Source organism: Schistocerca serialis, chromosome 7, assembly GCF_023864345.2.
Source record: "Schistocerca serialis cubense isolate TAMUIC-IGC-003099 chromosome 7, iqSchSeri2.2, whole genome shotgun sequence".
Lineage (NCBI taxonomy): Eukaryota > Metazoa > Arthropoda > Insecta > Orthoptera > Acrididae > Schistocerca > Schistocerca serialis.
In genome coordinates this window covers 501,392,663-501,404,827 of record NC_064644.1, presented here as the reverse complement: position 1 = coordinate 501,404,827, position 12,165 = coordinate 501,392,663, and positions in this window count along the sequence as shown.

The following is a 12,165-nucleotide window of genomic DNA, read 5'->3' as shown; positions in this document are numbered from 1 at the left end:
CTTTTTTCCATTTCCAGGAGTGTATAATGATGATTGCTCTTGAGGCATCAAAGCGTTGCAAGGACAGTGATGGGACATTTTATGCCTCTTATTAAGTGTGTGCTTCGCTCCTTAATAGTATTGTTCTTACTTCAGCTGGAAAGTGTCTAAAACATTGATACGTGTGCGCAGTCTTACCGAACGATCTATATTCCGTGTCTAAAGATTGCCGTGTGGCACCTTACAGGCCCACATAAGGTGCTCCATGTGATGCTTGGGTTTCAATGAGCCAGTTCCGCTTGCATCATTCGGTACGTGGTTCTGCTTAAAGGAATGAAATCAGTTTTACTATTGTCAATTTTATCGAAGTAGTTTTCTGTATAAGTTTGAGTATTAAGGCGAAGGAAGGGTTGTTTGTTTCCCTGATGTCGCTTCTGATTTATGTTTCAGAGATCGGAAGCAGTGGGCCACCGAAGTGCAGAGCCTCCCCTTTTAATTTACTAGTGGGCGTACTGACGGTGGACTTCGCCTGAGCTCGCGTGTGCTCTTTGGTTCCGATTTCGGTGTTCTGAACGCGGTGGAAGTACAAACGGAGTCCACATCTTAATTCGAAGATAAGTACTCATTCGCCTCCACCGTTCGTGGCCAAGTCGCGGCCTCACAATCTCCGGCCTCAGTTATTGTAGAAGCAGCAGTTTTCTAAAACTTTTGGTGGCTCTGCAAGGTTGCCCGGGTTAAATGTTTTGTCTTAAGAATTTTGAGGGATCTCTAGAAGAATGTGTCTTAATTGAAATCATTTTTTTAATTGCGGTGCCATTCAGCCTTAGTGGCGTATGTCAATTTTGATGGGGAAATAATGGGGTTTGCTTTTCAATCTATGTGGAAATAATAATTGATTGCCTGGTTATTTTATGTAAAGTTTATTTTAAATGATTTACTTGACCCGAGTGGCGTTTTTTATTTTTAATGTTTGCAGTGAGATTAATTCGCTTATGGTTTCATATAACAAGCAGTTTGTAAAATTTGCCTGAGTGCCGTTTCTTAAAGAAATTATTATCTGATTTATGATTGTAATTCTCTTAATGATTTACCTACGATGCAAATAAATATGTTGAAATGAAATCGTCACTGTATGTGTCAAGTCCTTCCATTCCCTTTGTACTAAAGGTTAAGGAATTTGCAGTTCAAAAAGAAATAATGTTCCAGGCTCTGTAATTGTGTGGGGCATGTGCAGCTGGAATGATATGGGACTCCTGATACGTCTAGATACGTTTCCGACAGGTGACACGTCTTGTCTGAACATCTGCATCCATTCATGTCCATTTTGCCTTTCGACTGACTTAGGCAATTCCAGCAGGACAATTCGACACCCCACACGTCCAGAATTGCTACAGAGTAGATCCAGGAAGATTCTTCTGAGTTTAAACACTTCGCTGGCCACCGGTCGCCCCAGACATGTACATTATTGAGCATATCTGGAATGCCTGCAGCGTGCCCTTCAAAAGAAATCTGCACCCCTTCGTCCTCTTACGGATTTATGGACAACCCTGCAGCATTCATAGTGTCATTTCCGTCCAACACTACTTCAGACATTAGTCTAGCCCATGCCACGTAGGTCTGCGCCACATCTGCGATATTAGGCAGCTGCACCTGTTTCTTTGGCTTTTCCGTGTACATTCATTCATATATTGTGTACTTTGCCGCATAGTTAAGTTACATTGTTAACATAGGTTTCGTAAACCGTTCATCCTAAATCGTTTTACAGATCAGACAGCTGCCAACGATTATGTTTAAAAGTGAGTCTAAGACGTAAACATACAGTGGAATGTCTCACATACACAATTAGTAACGTAGATGAACGTCTGTTGTCCTCAGAAGAGGTGTCCATTGTTACACTTTCTGACAGTGCAGGAAAGGAACGAGAGCGTAGGAGGTTATGGAGTGGGAGGAAGTCACGCTGATGTCACGTCTCTCGGCAAACCGCGTACGGCAAACCCGGTGCCGTGCCTTAAGCTGATCAGCGGTGCGTGGGGTGCCGGAAAATGCGTTTCGCGGAGCCAGAGGCGGGCGGAGGTGAAAAATAAAGGCGCGGAAAACTAATTCGTCGAGGAGGACTGCTGGGAGGGAGGGAGGAGGCACAGCACGTCTGTCCCTGGAGACGCCTCGCCAGGAATCCAATATTCGCGGCCCGGCGGCCAGGCCCCCTCGTATGCCACAGCGGAAATACGGCACATCACAAGGCGCCCACTGCTGCCGAGAGCCAACGCTGCCGCCATCGGCTAACCGTCGTTTAATGGCGGTAACAGTTATGCAAGTAATATGAACAGTTCTGTACGAGCGATCCTAATGCCACTTTTCTTACAAAGGAAAGGAATTTTCTCTATCGTTACAGTACACTGCAGGTCATTAGAATAGCGTCATGATGATGACGGCGTACAACAAACATCAAATTGACACTGAGACGCGTCTCGTCTTCGCCTCCACTCGTTTTATTCATATGTTGACGTGGCACCAACTTATATTGTCCAAAGAAACACGCATGCAGACACGCTGGTGTCGACAGTGTACCAGTGCACTATCTTGCGTAGCTCATTGACATCACCGGATGCGCGATATCTCTCTCGGGGAAGGTCTTTGATTAGTGGTTGCCAATCAGAGAGCTTGCCTTGAGAAATCCTTCTGCTCTAGCTGGTAGTGAGTTTGCTCTTGGCTGCTCCACTTCATGCTGCTGCTAAGCTGTTGGTGAAGCCACTGCATGCTATTCGCTTAAGCAACGCACTGAAAATGTCATCATCTCCATTCATTAGGACGCTATTACTAGGCGCTACGATTGAAAACGAAAGCTAGGGTTTTTCTTGAGTCTGGCATTTGGCCTACGGTTTTAGATTGGGGTTTTTAGTGTGTCTCTTTGTGGTTGGCTTTTCCGTTCTTTGTTACCATGGTCGGTCAACCATTGTAACACTCTGTGTGAGCTGTACTGCAGCTCGCGTTGGTGCCGCTGCTTTGTTGGCATCGTTTAGTTGGTATAGTTATGGTTGTCGTCATTTTTCCTGCCTAGTGGCCGCTAATGCCCCAGTTACCTGCCCTGGAGCTTAGTGTATATTAGATCAGTGTACCCCTCCTCGACTTGCCGCTGCTGTCCGATAAGGTGTGTAGTTCGACAGCTTCCTTGATTTGTGGACCAGGTGGTCTTTTTTTTTTCCTACTCTGGTAGTAGTAGTTCCTTTCAGCTTCGGGATGCTCTAAACACCGGAGTCTGAAGACGTAGTGCTGACCGCCGGTTCCGGCTTGGGTGTATTATTCCAGCGTTGCATTGGTCTTTGGACGTTAGGTAGATTCAGCAAATGATTATTGGTCATGCGTTTAAACTGCCACTAGTCTGAGATACCATCTCGTGGAGTGAATGGAATGCAACTCTTGGCTGCCCGTCTCATCGCTTGCGCAGTCTTGAGGGATTTTTCCCAGGTCGATCCTTGGAGCAATGTCTGCGACCCCCCTCTCCATTGGTTTAGTAAGATTTGATGATTGCTTTTTTTTTAAAAAAAAATATTTTAATAACTGTAATTTCAAATTTGAAGATGTTTAACTGGTTCTTAAAAGATTGCCATTCAGACCTTCAGCCGTGAAAAAGTTTTTAAATTATTACTATTGGGGCCTTCAGCCGGGAAATGGTTTTGAATTTGTTGTCATCAAGGCCTTCCGGTTAACCAGCGCAGACCTCAAATATTCTGTTTACGAATGTGAGGCATTGGTCTTCTTTTTCGCGCTGTAGAAGTACCGGTTTTATCCTGTACATAGAGTATTGCAGCTAGAGACTAACAATTAGGCCTTAAGCTGGGTGCTAGCCAGACCGCGTAAAACCGTCCGTATCGTGAGGTGGTCGTTTGTCGCTCTTCTATTCTTCATCATGCTCCAATGTCCACTTCTGTATTGCAACCGAAACTCCAGCCCCAGATGAGGTGATGGTATCATTGCTGGGATAATCACTGAGAACTTTCGTGGCTTCCGCGACCGCTGAGTATAGTTGCTGCTGGTCTGCCGTCGAATGACGGACGGCTGCCGGCAAATGGTCCGCTGAGTATAGTTGCCGCTGGTCTGCCGTCGAATGACGGACGGCTGCCGGCAAATGGTCCGCTGAGTATAGTTGCCGCTGGTCTGCCGTCGAATGACGGACGGCTGCCGGCAAATGGTCCGCTGAGTATAGTTGCCGCTGGTCTGCCGTCGAATGACGGACGGCTGCCGGCAAATGGTCCGCTGAGTATAGTTGCCGCTGGTCTGCCGTCGAATGACGGACGGCTGCCGGCAAATGGTCCGCTGAGTATAGTTGCCGCTGGTCTGCCGTCGAATGACGGACGGCTGCCGGCAAATGGTCCGCTGAGTATAGTTGCCGCTGGTCTGCCGTCGAATGACGGACGGCTGCCGGCAAATGGTCCGGGTAGCCCCTTCCCACTGGGTCCCGCTGACCATGTTTAGAAAAACTTTACGTGGCTCCTGTACTAACAGATTCACTCTATTAGCGTGTCACAACAAGAAGAACACACGTAGCACGAACCCAAATGACTGAGTAACACTAGATACGCAAATCCAAGTAAACGGCGCCGAGTTGTACCCCGCGCCTTTTTCGCATTCTGTAATGGTCACGCGACTGGGGTAACAGGCAGTCGGGCCTGCATGATGTCAAGGGGAGCAGCACACATTGGTCTCCTCACGACGCCACACCAAGCGCGTGCAGAGCTCAAGGGCCATCTCCCAAGTAGGGCACCATCGCAGCGCAACACGGCGCACCACTGACGTGGCCTACAGAGGCTGCCGGCCTCCGCAGTGCCACGTGTCGGCCCAGCAGCGCCAGGAGGGAGCCGCCATCAGTTCTCTGTCCCAGCCAGGATCAGCGAGGAGAGGCATGCCTTCCTCACTACGTCATGTACCAAGATCAATAAAGCACCCTTTCATTCCAGAATGACATTTTCACTCTGCAGCGGAGTGTGCGCTGATATGAAACTTCCTGGCAGATTAAAACTGTGTGCCGGACCGAGACTCGAACTCGGCACCTTTGCCTTTCGTGGGCAAGTGCTCTACCATCTGAGCTACCCAAGCACGACTCACGCCCCTTCCTCATAGCTTTACTTCTGCCAGTACCTCGTCTCCTATCTTCCAAACTTTACAGAAGTTCTCCTGCGAACCTTGCAGATGTAGCACTCCTGAAAGGATATTCGGAGACGAGGTACTGGCAGAAGTAAAGCTGTGAGGATGGGGCGTGAGGCGTGCTTGGGTATCTCAGATGGTAGATCACGTTCCCGCGAAAGGCAACGGTCCTGAGTTCGAGTCTCGGTCCGGCACACAGTTTTAATCTGCCAAGAAGTTTCACCCTGCCATTGGTAACAGTGTTTGCCCTGGCCCCACGGTGTTCACTCAATCCCCAAAGTGCCCAGCATGCTACGTTTCCAAATTTAACCTCTTAGTGAAAAAGATGTGTTTTTAATATGCATTTTGTAAAATGGTCTTCAATAATCTTGCAAATTTTATGCACATTATTACATGACTTCAGTAAAATATCTCGAACATGTGATCCTTAATTTTGACCCAATAAATAATCCTTAAGGCTGGCTGGTTTCTTAAACGTACTCAACTGTAGGGGATCCTCATATAGTTGTAGGGAAAGAAATGGCTTCTTGGATGGTTATTTGAATGAATTTAAGGTCACAGTTACAATCGAAGTTTCATATCCTCGGTTGACGTGCGATTGACGTTCCTTGCATGTAGACCAAATGCTGTGAGAATGTAAGGCCAGCCTGAACCCCAATATCTGCTCTCACAAGAACATCAAGTATAATAATTACGGTGAACACAATCTGGTAAACAGCAAGCATGATCCGTGTCTTTGCAACACAATTTATCTGGTGATCTGTAAAGGCCTGCAAAGCACTGAAAAACGCTTCTCCTGATTGCAGCTTTGCTTCATACTGATTAACATTTCTGCTGAAAGCAGCTTTCACAATAAAGCTGGTACTCAAATGCAATACAAATTCAAGAGTGAATAGAAAAACACGTGTAAACGCAAGTTTTAACATGGTTTCTGTTAAGTCAATGGGAAAGGAAAATGAATCGTAGGTATTTCAGTTAAATTCTTAATTACTGAGACTATTTTAAAGAGTGATAACAAATGTAAGGTTACGCATGTCTTGCGATGGACCACGTGGTATATATGGCCACTATATGCGAGAAACTGATCGAAGAAAAATTGTAGACACAATGCCAGATCATGAACGTAATTAAATTAAGAGGCTTGTGATGTGGCCATACCATACTTATGAACGAGTGATAAAGCAAATGGTTCAAACGGCTCTCAGCACTATGGGACTTAACTGCTGAGGTAATCAGTCCCCTAGAACTCAGAACTACTTAAACCTAACTAACCTAAGGACATCACACACATCCATGCCCGAGGCAGGATTCGAACCTGCGACCGTAGCGGTCGCGCGGTTCCAGACTGTAGCGCCTAGAACCGCTCGGCTACTCCAGCCGGCGAGAGATAAAGCGCCACACGCGTGGACCACGATGTACCTCTTAGAACAACGGAATTTCTTTGCAATTTTCGTTGTCTTCGTTGTGCTAACTTTGCACTAGTTTACAACGGCCAATTAAAACAACGTTAGAAGAAATATTGGAGTAAGTTATTTGCAGAAGAAACTTTTAAATTTCCGAGCTAATCACTTACTTTTTCTGAAATGTTTGCCTTTTTTTCTGGTCCTATTAGACTCGTGTGATCACTGTCTTCTTAGCAGATTAGAGTGAGAAAGGACAGAGGGCATAAAATATTACGTAAAATGAGGAGACCCTACGCAGAATCGGAGAGGAAAGGAATATGCGGAAAACACTGATTAGGAGAAGGGCAAGATGACAGGACATCTGTTAAGACATCAGGGAATGACTTCCATGGTGCTAGAGGGATACGTAGAGGGCGAAATTGTAAAGGAAGACAGAGATTGGAATGCATCCAGCAAATAACTGAGGGCATAGGCTGCAATTGCCACCCTGAGATGAACTGAAAGTGGTTGGCACAGGAGAGGATTTTGTGGCGGGCTGCACCAAACCAATCAGAAGGCCACTCTCTCTCTCTCAAAAAAAAAAAAAAACTAGGCACTATCAAACACCATCAGAACACTCGTCGCTTTGGTGTATAATTGGTACCGGTGGTTGTACGACCCTCCATCGCTGACGTAAGCGGTGTGTATGTGCCAGTCGGTTGCAGCACAGTGAGATTGGCCAGTGTGGAGACATACCTTAATGTTAGAAAGGAGCTTTCGCGTTTGAGCCTATCCATGACTACTTCGTGAATGAAGTTGCCTGATTTGTTGGTCCAACACAGACTATTCAACGTGTCTTCAAAGAATCGTTTACCACGCATAACCACATAAAGCTGCTTAAGGACAGTGGTTGTAAAGGAGAACATAAACGACAGGGTCTGGAAACGAGTACCGCTACTTGTCAGCAACAATCGATTCAAAACCATTCAGAAAGTGTTTTTCTCGGTGACGGCAGGTAATATCAACCAGTTTCCGAGAAATCTCTGCGAAGGGACCTGCCTGTAGTGGTCGCTTGGAGTCGGATACGTCGCAAAGGCATGTAAAGCTATCGTCTTCAAAGGACCAAACGACACAGAAACTTGACAGTAGCTGACTGGGTAGGTATTGTGTCTGTCTTTTTAAATGAGGCAGAGCTTCGAGTGGACCAGTGGTCCAGTGAGGTATTTAACCTGCAATTTTTCGAGGGTAGTTCAGAACGTAGGTGGCTCTGCGATGTTGTATGAGTGCTTTCCGTATCATGTATTGGGCCCTCTCATTCAGGTTGTCGTGAACACGAACCGGAATGTGAGTTTTATCACTCTCTCTGTTGATCAGATGTTCTCCTTTCTTCTTTCATCATTCTGTGTGACCAGCTGCTGCCCTTTCTTCTAAGTTTTCGTGATGAGTACGCAGTGGACACTTCAGCGTCCAAGACGACTACAGCTGTGCTCACAGGGTTGGACGCATACGTTCCTACTTTGGCGAATACTAAACTGTACTATTCTCCGTTCTTAATCCCACAGAAAATGTCTGGACTATCTGGAACAACGTGTGAAGCGTAACAAACAACAACCCCGAAATGTCATAGCTCTACCGATTCTAATCCATCAGCTGGATACCGCACACCAGAGCAAACTTGTCGACTCTCTTGCTCCATTATCAAGGACAGAGGCGGTGTTACCCTTTAAGGGTGATTTATTGTTTGGCCGGTGTGGTTAATAAGCACATAACGGTAATCTCTGCTAAGGGATCTGACTGTAGTGGACATTGGAGTCAGGTACCTCTCAAAGGCGTGTAAACGCTGTCACAGGCGAGAGGTGAACACCTACCACATGCGTATGTTAGTCTACGTCACCACGGTGAATACATAGTACGGTTGTAGCAACATGAAACTGTAGTGAAATATAGCTTTGAAAAATGCTGATTTTAAAGTCGTACTGATTATGACAGTCCATAATGCCTCTGTCCGAGATGCATGTTTTGCTGTATTCACAACTGGAATGTTCTGGGAGCGAGGAAACTTTCATTGTCCACATCTGAAATATATCTCTGATCTCCAGTGAGTATTCCACCTGCGACTGGACATCACACATGGTAAGTGCTAGCTTCGGTCCACGGTCATTTCACTGGGGTACCTTGGAGACTTTTATTATTGCGTCACAATGTTGCCAGGGTACATTTTAGTACTCAAACTATTGCTATGCACGTGCCTGTAACTTTCGGAAATGATGGTAGCAGCCTAAAGACAGCATCTTACAAACCATTTGATTCTTGTACTAAACCAACTGTGCTACAGGTAACGCAAGTTCGCCGGTTCCCGAGTGAGTCGCAGCTGTTTTTTGTATTACTTAGCATCAATAACACTGACCTACATAACACAGATTTGTAATGATTGTACCTTGCCATGCATTGTGGAGTAATTAAATTTTGATCTGAATAAGGATTTCACAACACTTTGGATTTCAGTTACAGGTTTGTCTGTTTTAAACCCTGGGTAGGGAGCAGAGACAGACCGTTCTAATAGAAACTGGAATAATTCCAGTAATTTTTGCTCTTGATGTGTCAGGCAGATAACGAAAGTACATGTTACCGATGGCAGCGAATAATTATCACGTGGCGGTTCCGTTCAAGCTCTCAGAGCTACATCCTTTAAATGAACAGTCCTATTCGAAAAGGTGGTCTTTCCTACTAATCAACAAGGCTAGTTTTGTGGGTGTTTTAAGCCGGCCTGAGTGACCGACCGGTTCTAGGCGCTACAGTCTGGTACCGCGCGACCGCTATGGTCGCAGGTTCGAATCCTGCCTCGGGCATGGACGTGTGTGATGTTCTAGGTTAGTTAGGTTTAAGTAGTTCTAAGTTCTAGGGGACTGATGACCTTAGAAGTTAAGTCCCATAGCGCTCAGAGCCATTTGAACCATTTTTTTTTTTTGTGGGTGTTTTCCTTGAAGAGAGGGAGGAAACGCTGATGAGATTCGTTGTTTTAGGCCTGCATAATCTATTTCACTCTTGCTCTGTTGGTCTGGAAGGCCTAGCACGTTTAGCAAACGGCTGTGAAGTATCGGTGAGGTGAATCACACAGAACTTCGGCTTCAGTAACCGCCAAGTTCGAGTGATGCTGCCCGCTATTTGACGAGACAGATTTGCAAACAGCATCAACTGATGTGGCTCCAGACGGAATATTGGTACAGTTTATCGCAGCGTACACAGAAGTCACAGGCGAGAGATGAACTTCACCTACCGCACGCTTATGTTAATCTGCATTACCACGGTGAATACACAGTATGGTTGTTTCAAGCCTGAAGGCTCTCACCATGCCTGCCTCCATCTCCCTCTCTCCAGAACTCACCTCGCTCCTGCTGTTGGAATATTGTTATCATTATCACATGACCGCACAGCAGTAATCACGCTTGTCCCGGAGTGAAATGCGTTACATCGCTGGGAATGCTGTTTCATTTTGCGAAATTAGTTTAAACATTGTTTACTGCTGACAATTTCGATCGTGCTCTTCCCGCTCGTGGGTGTTGTTGATCATTTCAATCTAGGTGTCATAGTGTTCGTCGTTTAAAGCGCAATTTCGATTGCAGTGACTGTGAAGCTAGTCTCTGTACGTTAATATAACATTTCAGTTACACAAGTATTACAGAACTCATAGAGGGGTAAACTCTCACTTTGTTTTTGATCAGCCTCCGGTTCGTCATTACATAAGACAAAACATTTTGCTCTCACCACTGTATACATGTTCCTTAACAGTAACTAGATTCGAACGATTCGGTTCATTTTCGCGCCACTGACTGAATTTTTATCACGTAAATGTAAAACAATTCGAGTGTAATTCGGAAAATTTTATTCTGTTCTGTATAGTATACATCCACACTATCTGCCTAGCACAATTGACTCCCACACACAACGTCGCGTTTGCTATGTGACATTTGCAAAGCTGACCTAGTATATTCAACTCAGTTACGCGAGGGACAGACAGTTCATATTTAAATGAATACTTGAAGAACAGAACAAAAGTTTCATATATTACGCTGAAATTGTCTTACAGTCACATGACAAAGACGCAAGCAACGAGAAAGAACTCGTTGTAAAGTATCACCACTAAGGAATATGAATGTCCCAGCTGTGACAGGAAAATGAAAAAAAAAAAAAAATTGTAGTTCCTGATCTTTAGTAGCAGCGCAATCGCAATGTTAGAACTGCACAAACTTCTCTCTTCGCGAAAGTTGCTCTCGCAAATACAAATTTTGCAGTTCCTTTTACTGCAGAGTCCTATCACGGAGTTCCGAAGACCTAGTGTAGGTGTTTTCGTTCTTTTTTTTGTCGGTTATTTCTACAAAATCCTTATATGATTTCAGTTTCATCGATATCATTTGACATTGTTGATTTCTTCTGGAAGACTTATGTAACGTAAGAACCTAAAGCAGCTTCAGCAGACAGCATCAGAACAGATCAAAAATAAGTTTCATGAATAAAGAAAGTTGACGGAAAGGATTGTTTATTTCACACTACATTAGGCAAAGGATGCTTTCTGTCATTTAAATAAAGAAATCACTTATTAAATTTAATTTATTCGCACCCATTGATAAGTATAACAGTTTCATAATGTAGAAAAAACTTCACTTTATTTATTCAATAAATGTATCCCACAATGTGATAGTGTGTTTGCACAAACTTGTAACGGATAGAAAAATCACAGATATCACGAAATCGTGGCTGCTTGCAGGTTTAGTTGGCGCTACATTTACAACTTCGCTCCCTTTACTGTAGCCATGTTTGTGCTCGTGTATCTTGTCGGAGATGCGTGCAGTGAAAGCTTCCACAGGAGGTCTGCAGCGCGTGTATAGCTCCAGGACATGGCGAGAGATAGCATCAGCACGCACCGTCCGCGGCAGATGACTCTAGGCATGATTAAAGCGAGGCAGGCCATGTAGAGACTCAGTACTGGGGGGCTTCTGACGTCACAGCTCCTCCTTTAGACCGAGAGAGCTGGCTGTACCACAGTGCCATTGACCCGATAAAAAAGCTTTCTCGCAATTCCATAAGGCAGTATTTAAGGTTTAAAAGAAATATGCGAGAGGGCTCGCACGAATTAGTAATTCTTTAATGTGATTTACTATCGTCGTCCTCTGTTGAAAGGAATGAACATTCAGCTGAACACAGAATATGTATTGCGAGCCAATCAAGGAAAGACGAAAGTGTTAGGCAGTACCAAAAATGAAATTGGTAATAAACACCTGTAAACGAATCCATGTAGTAGACACGAAGGAGGAATTATGCAACGCTGGAAGCAAAAGTGGACGAAGTAAGGAAACTGTAAGAGTAAAAAATGGTTCAAATGGCTCTGAGCACTATGGGACTCAACTGCTGTGGTCATAAGTCCCCTAGAACTTAGAACTACTTAAACCTAACTAACCTAAGGACATCACACACATCCATGCCCGAGGCAGGATTCGAACCTGCGACCATAGCGGTCGTGCGGTTCTAGACTGAAGCGCCTTTAACCGCGCGGCCACTCCGGCCGGCTGTAAGAGTCACACTACAACAGGCGAAGAGAGTATTCCTCCCGGAAAGAAGTCTACCATGTCATTAGCCATAATCATTAGCCGTAATTAGAGGTAGA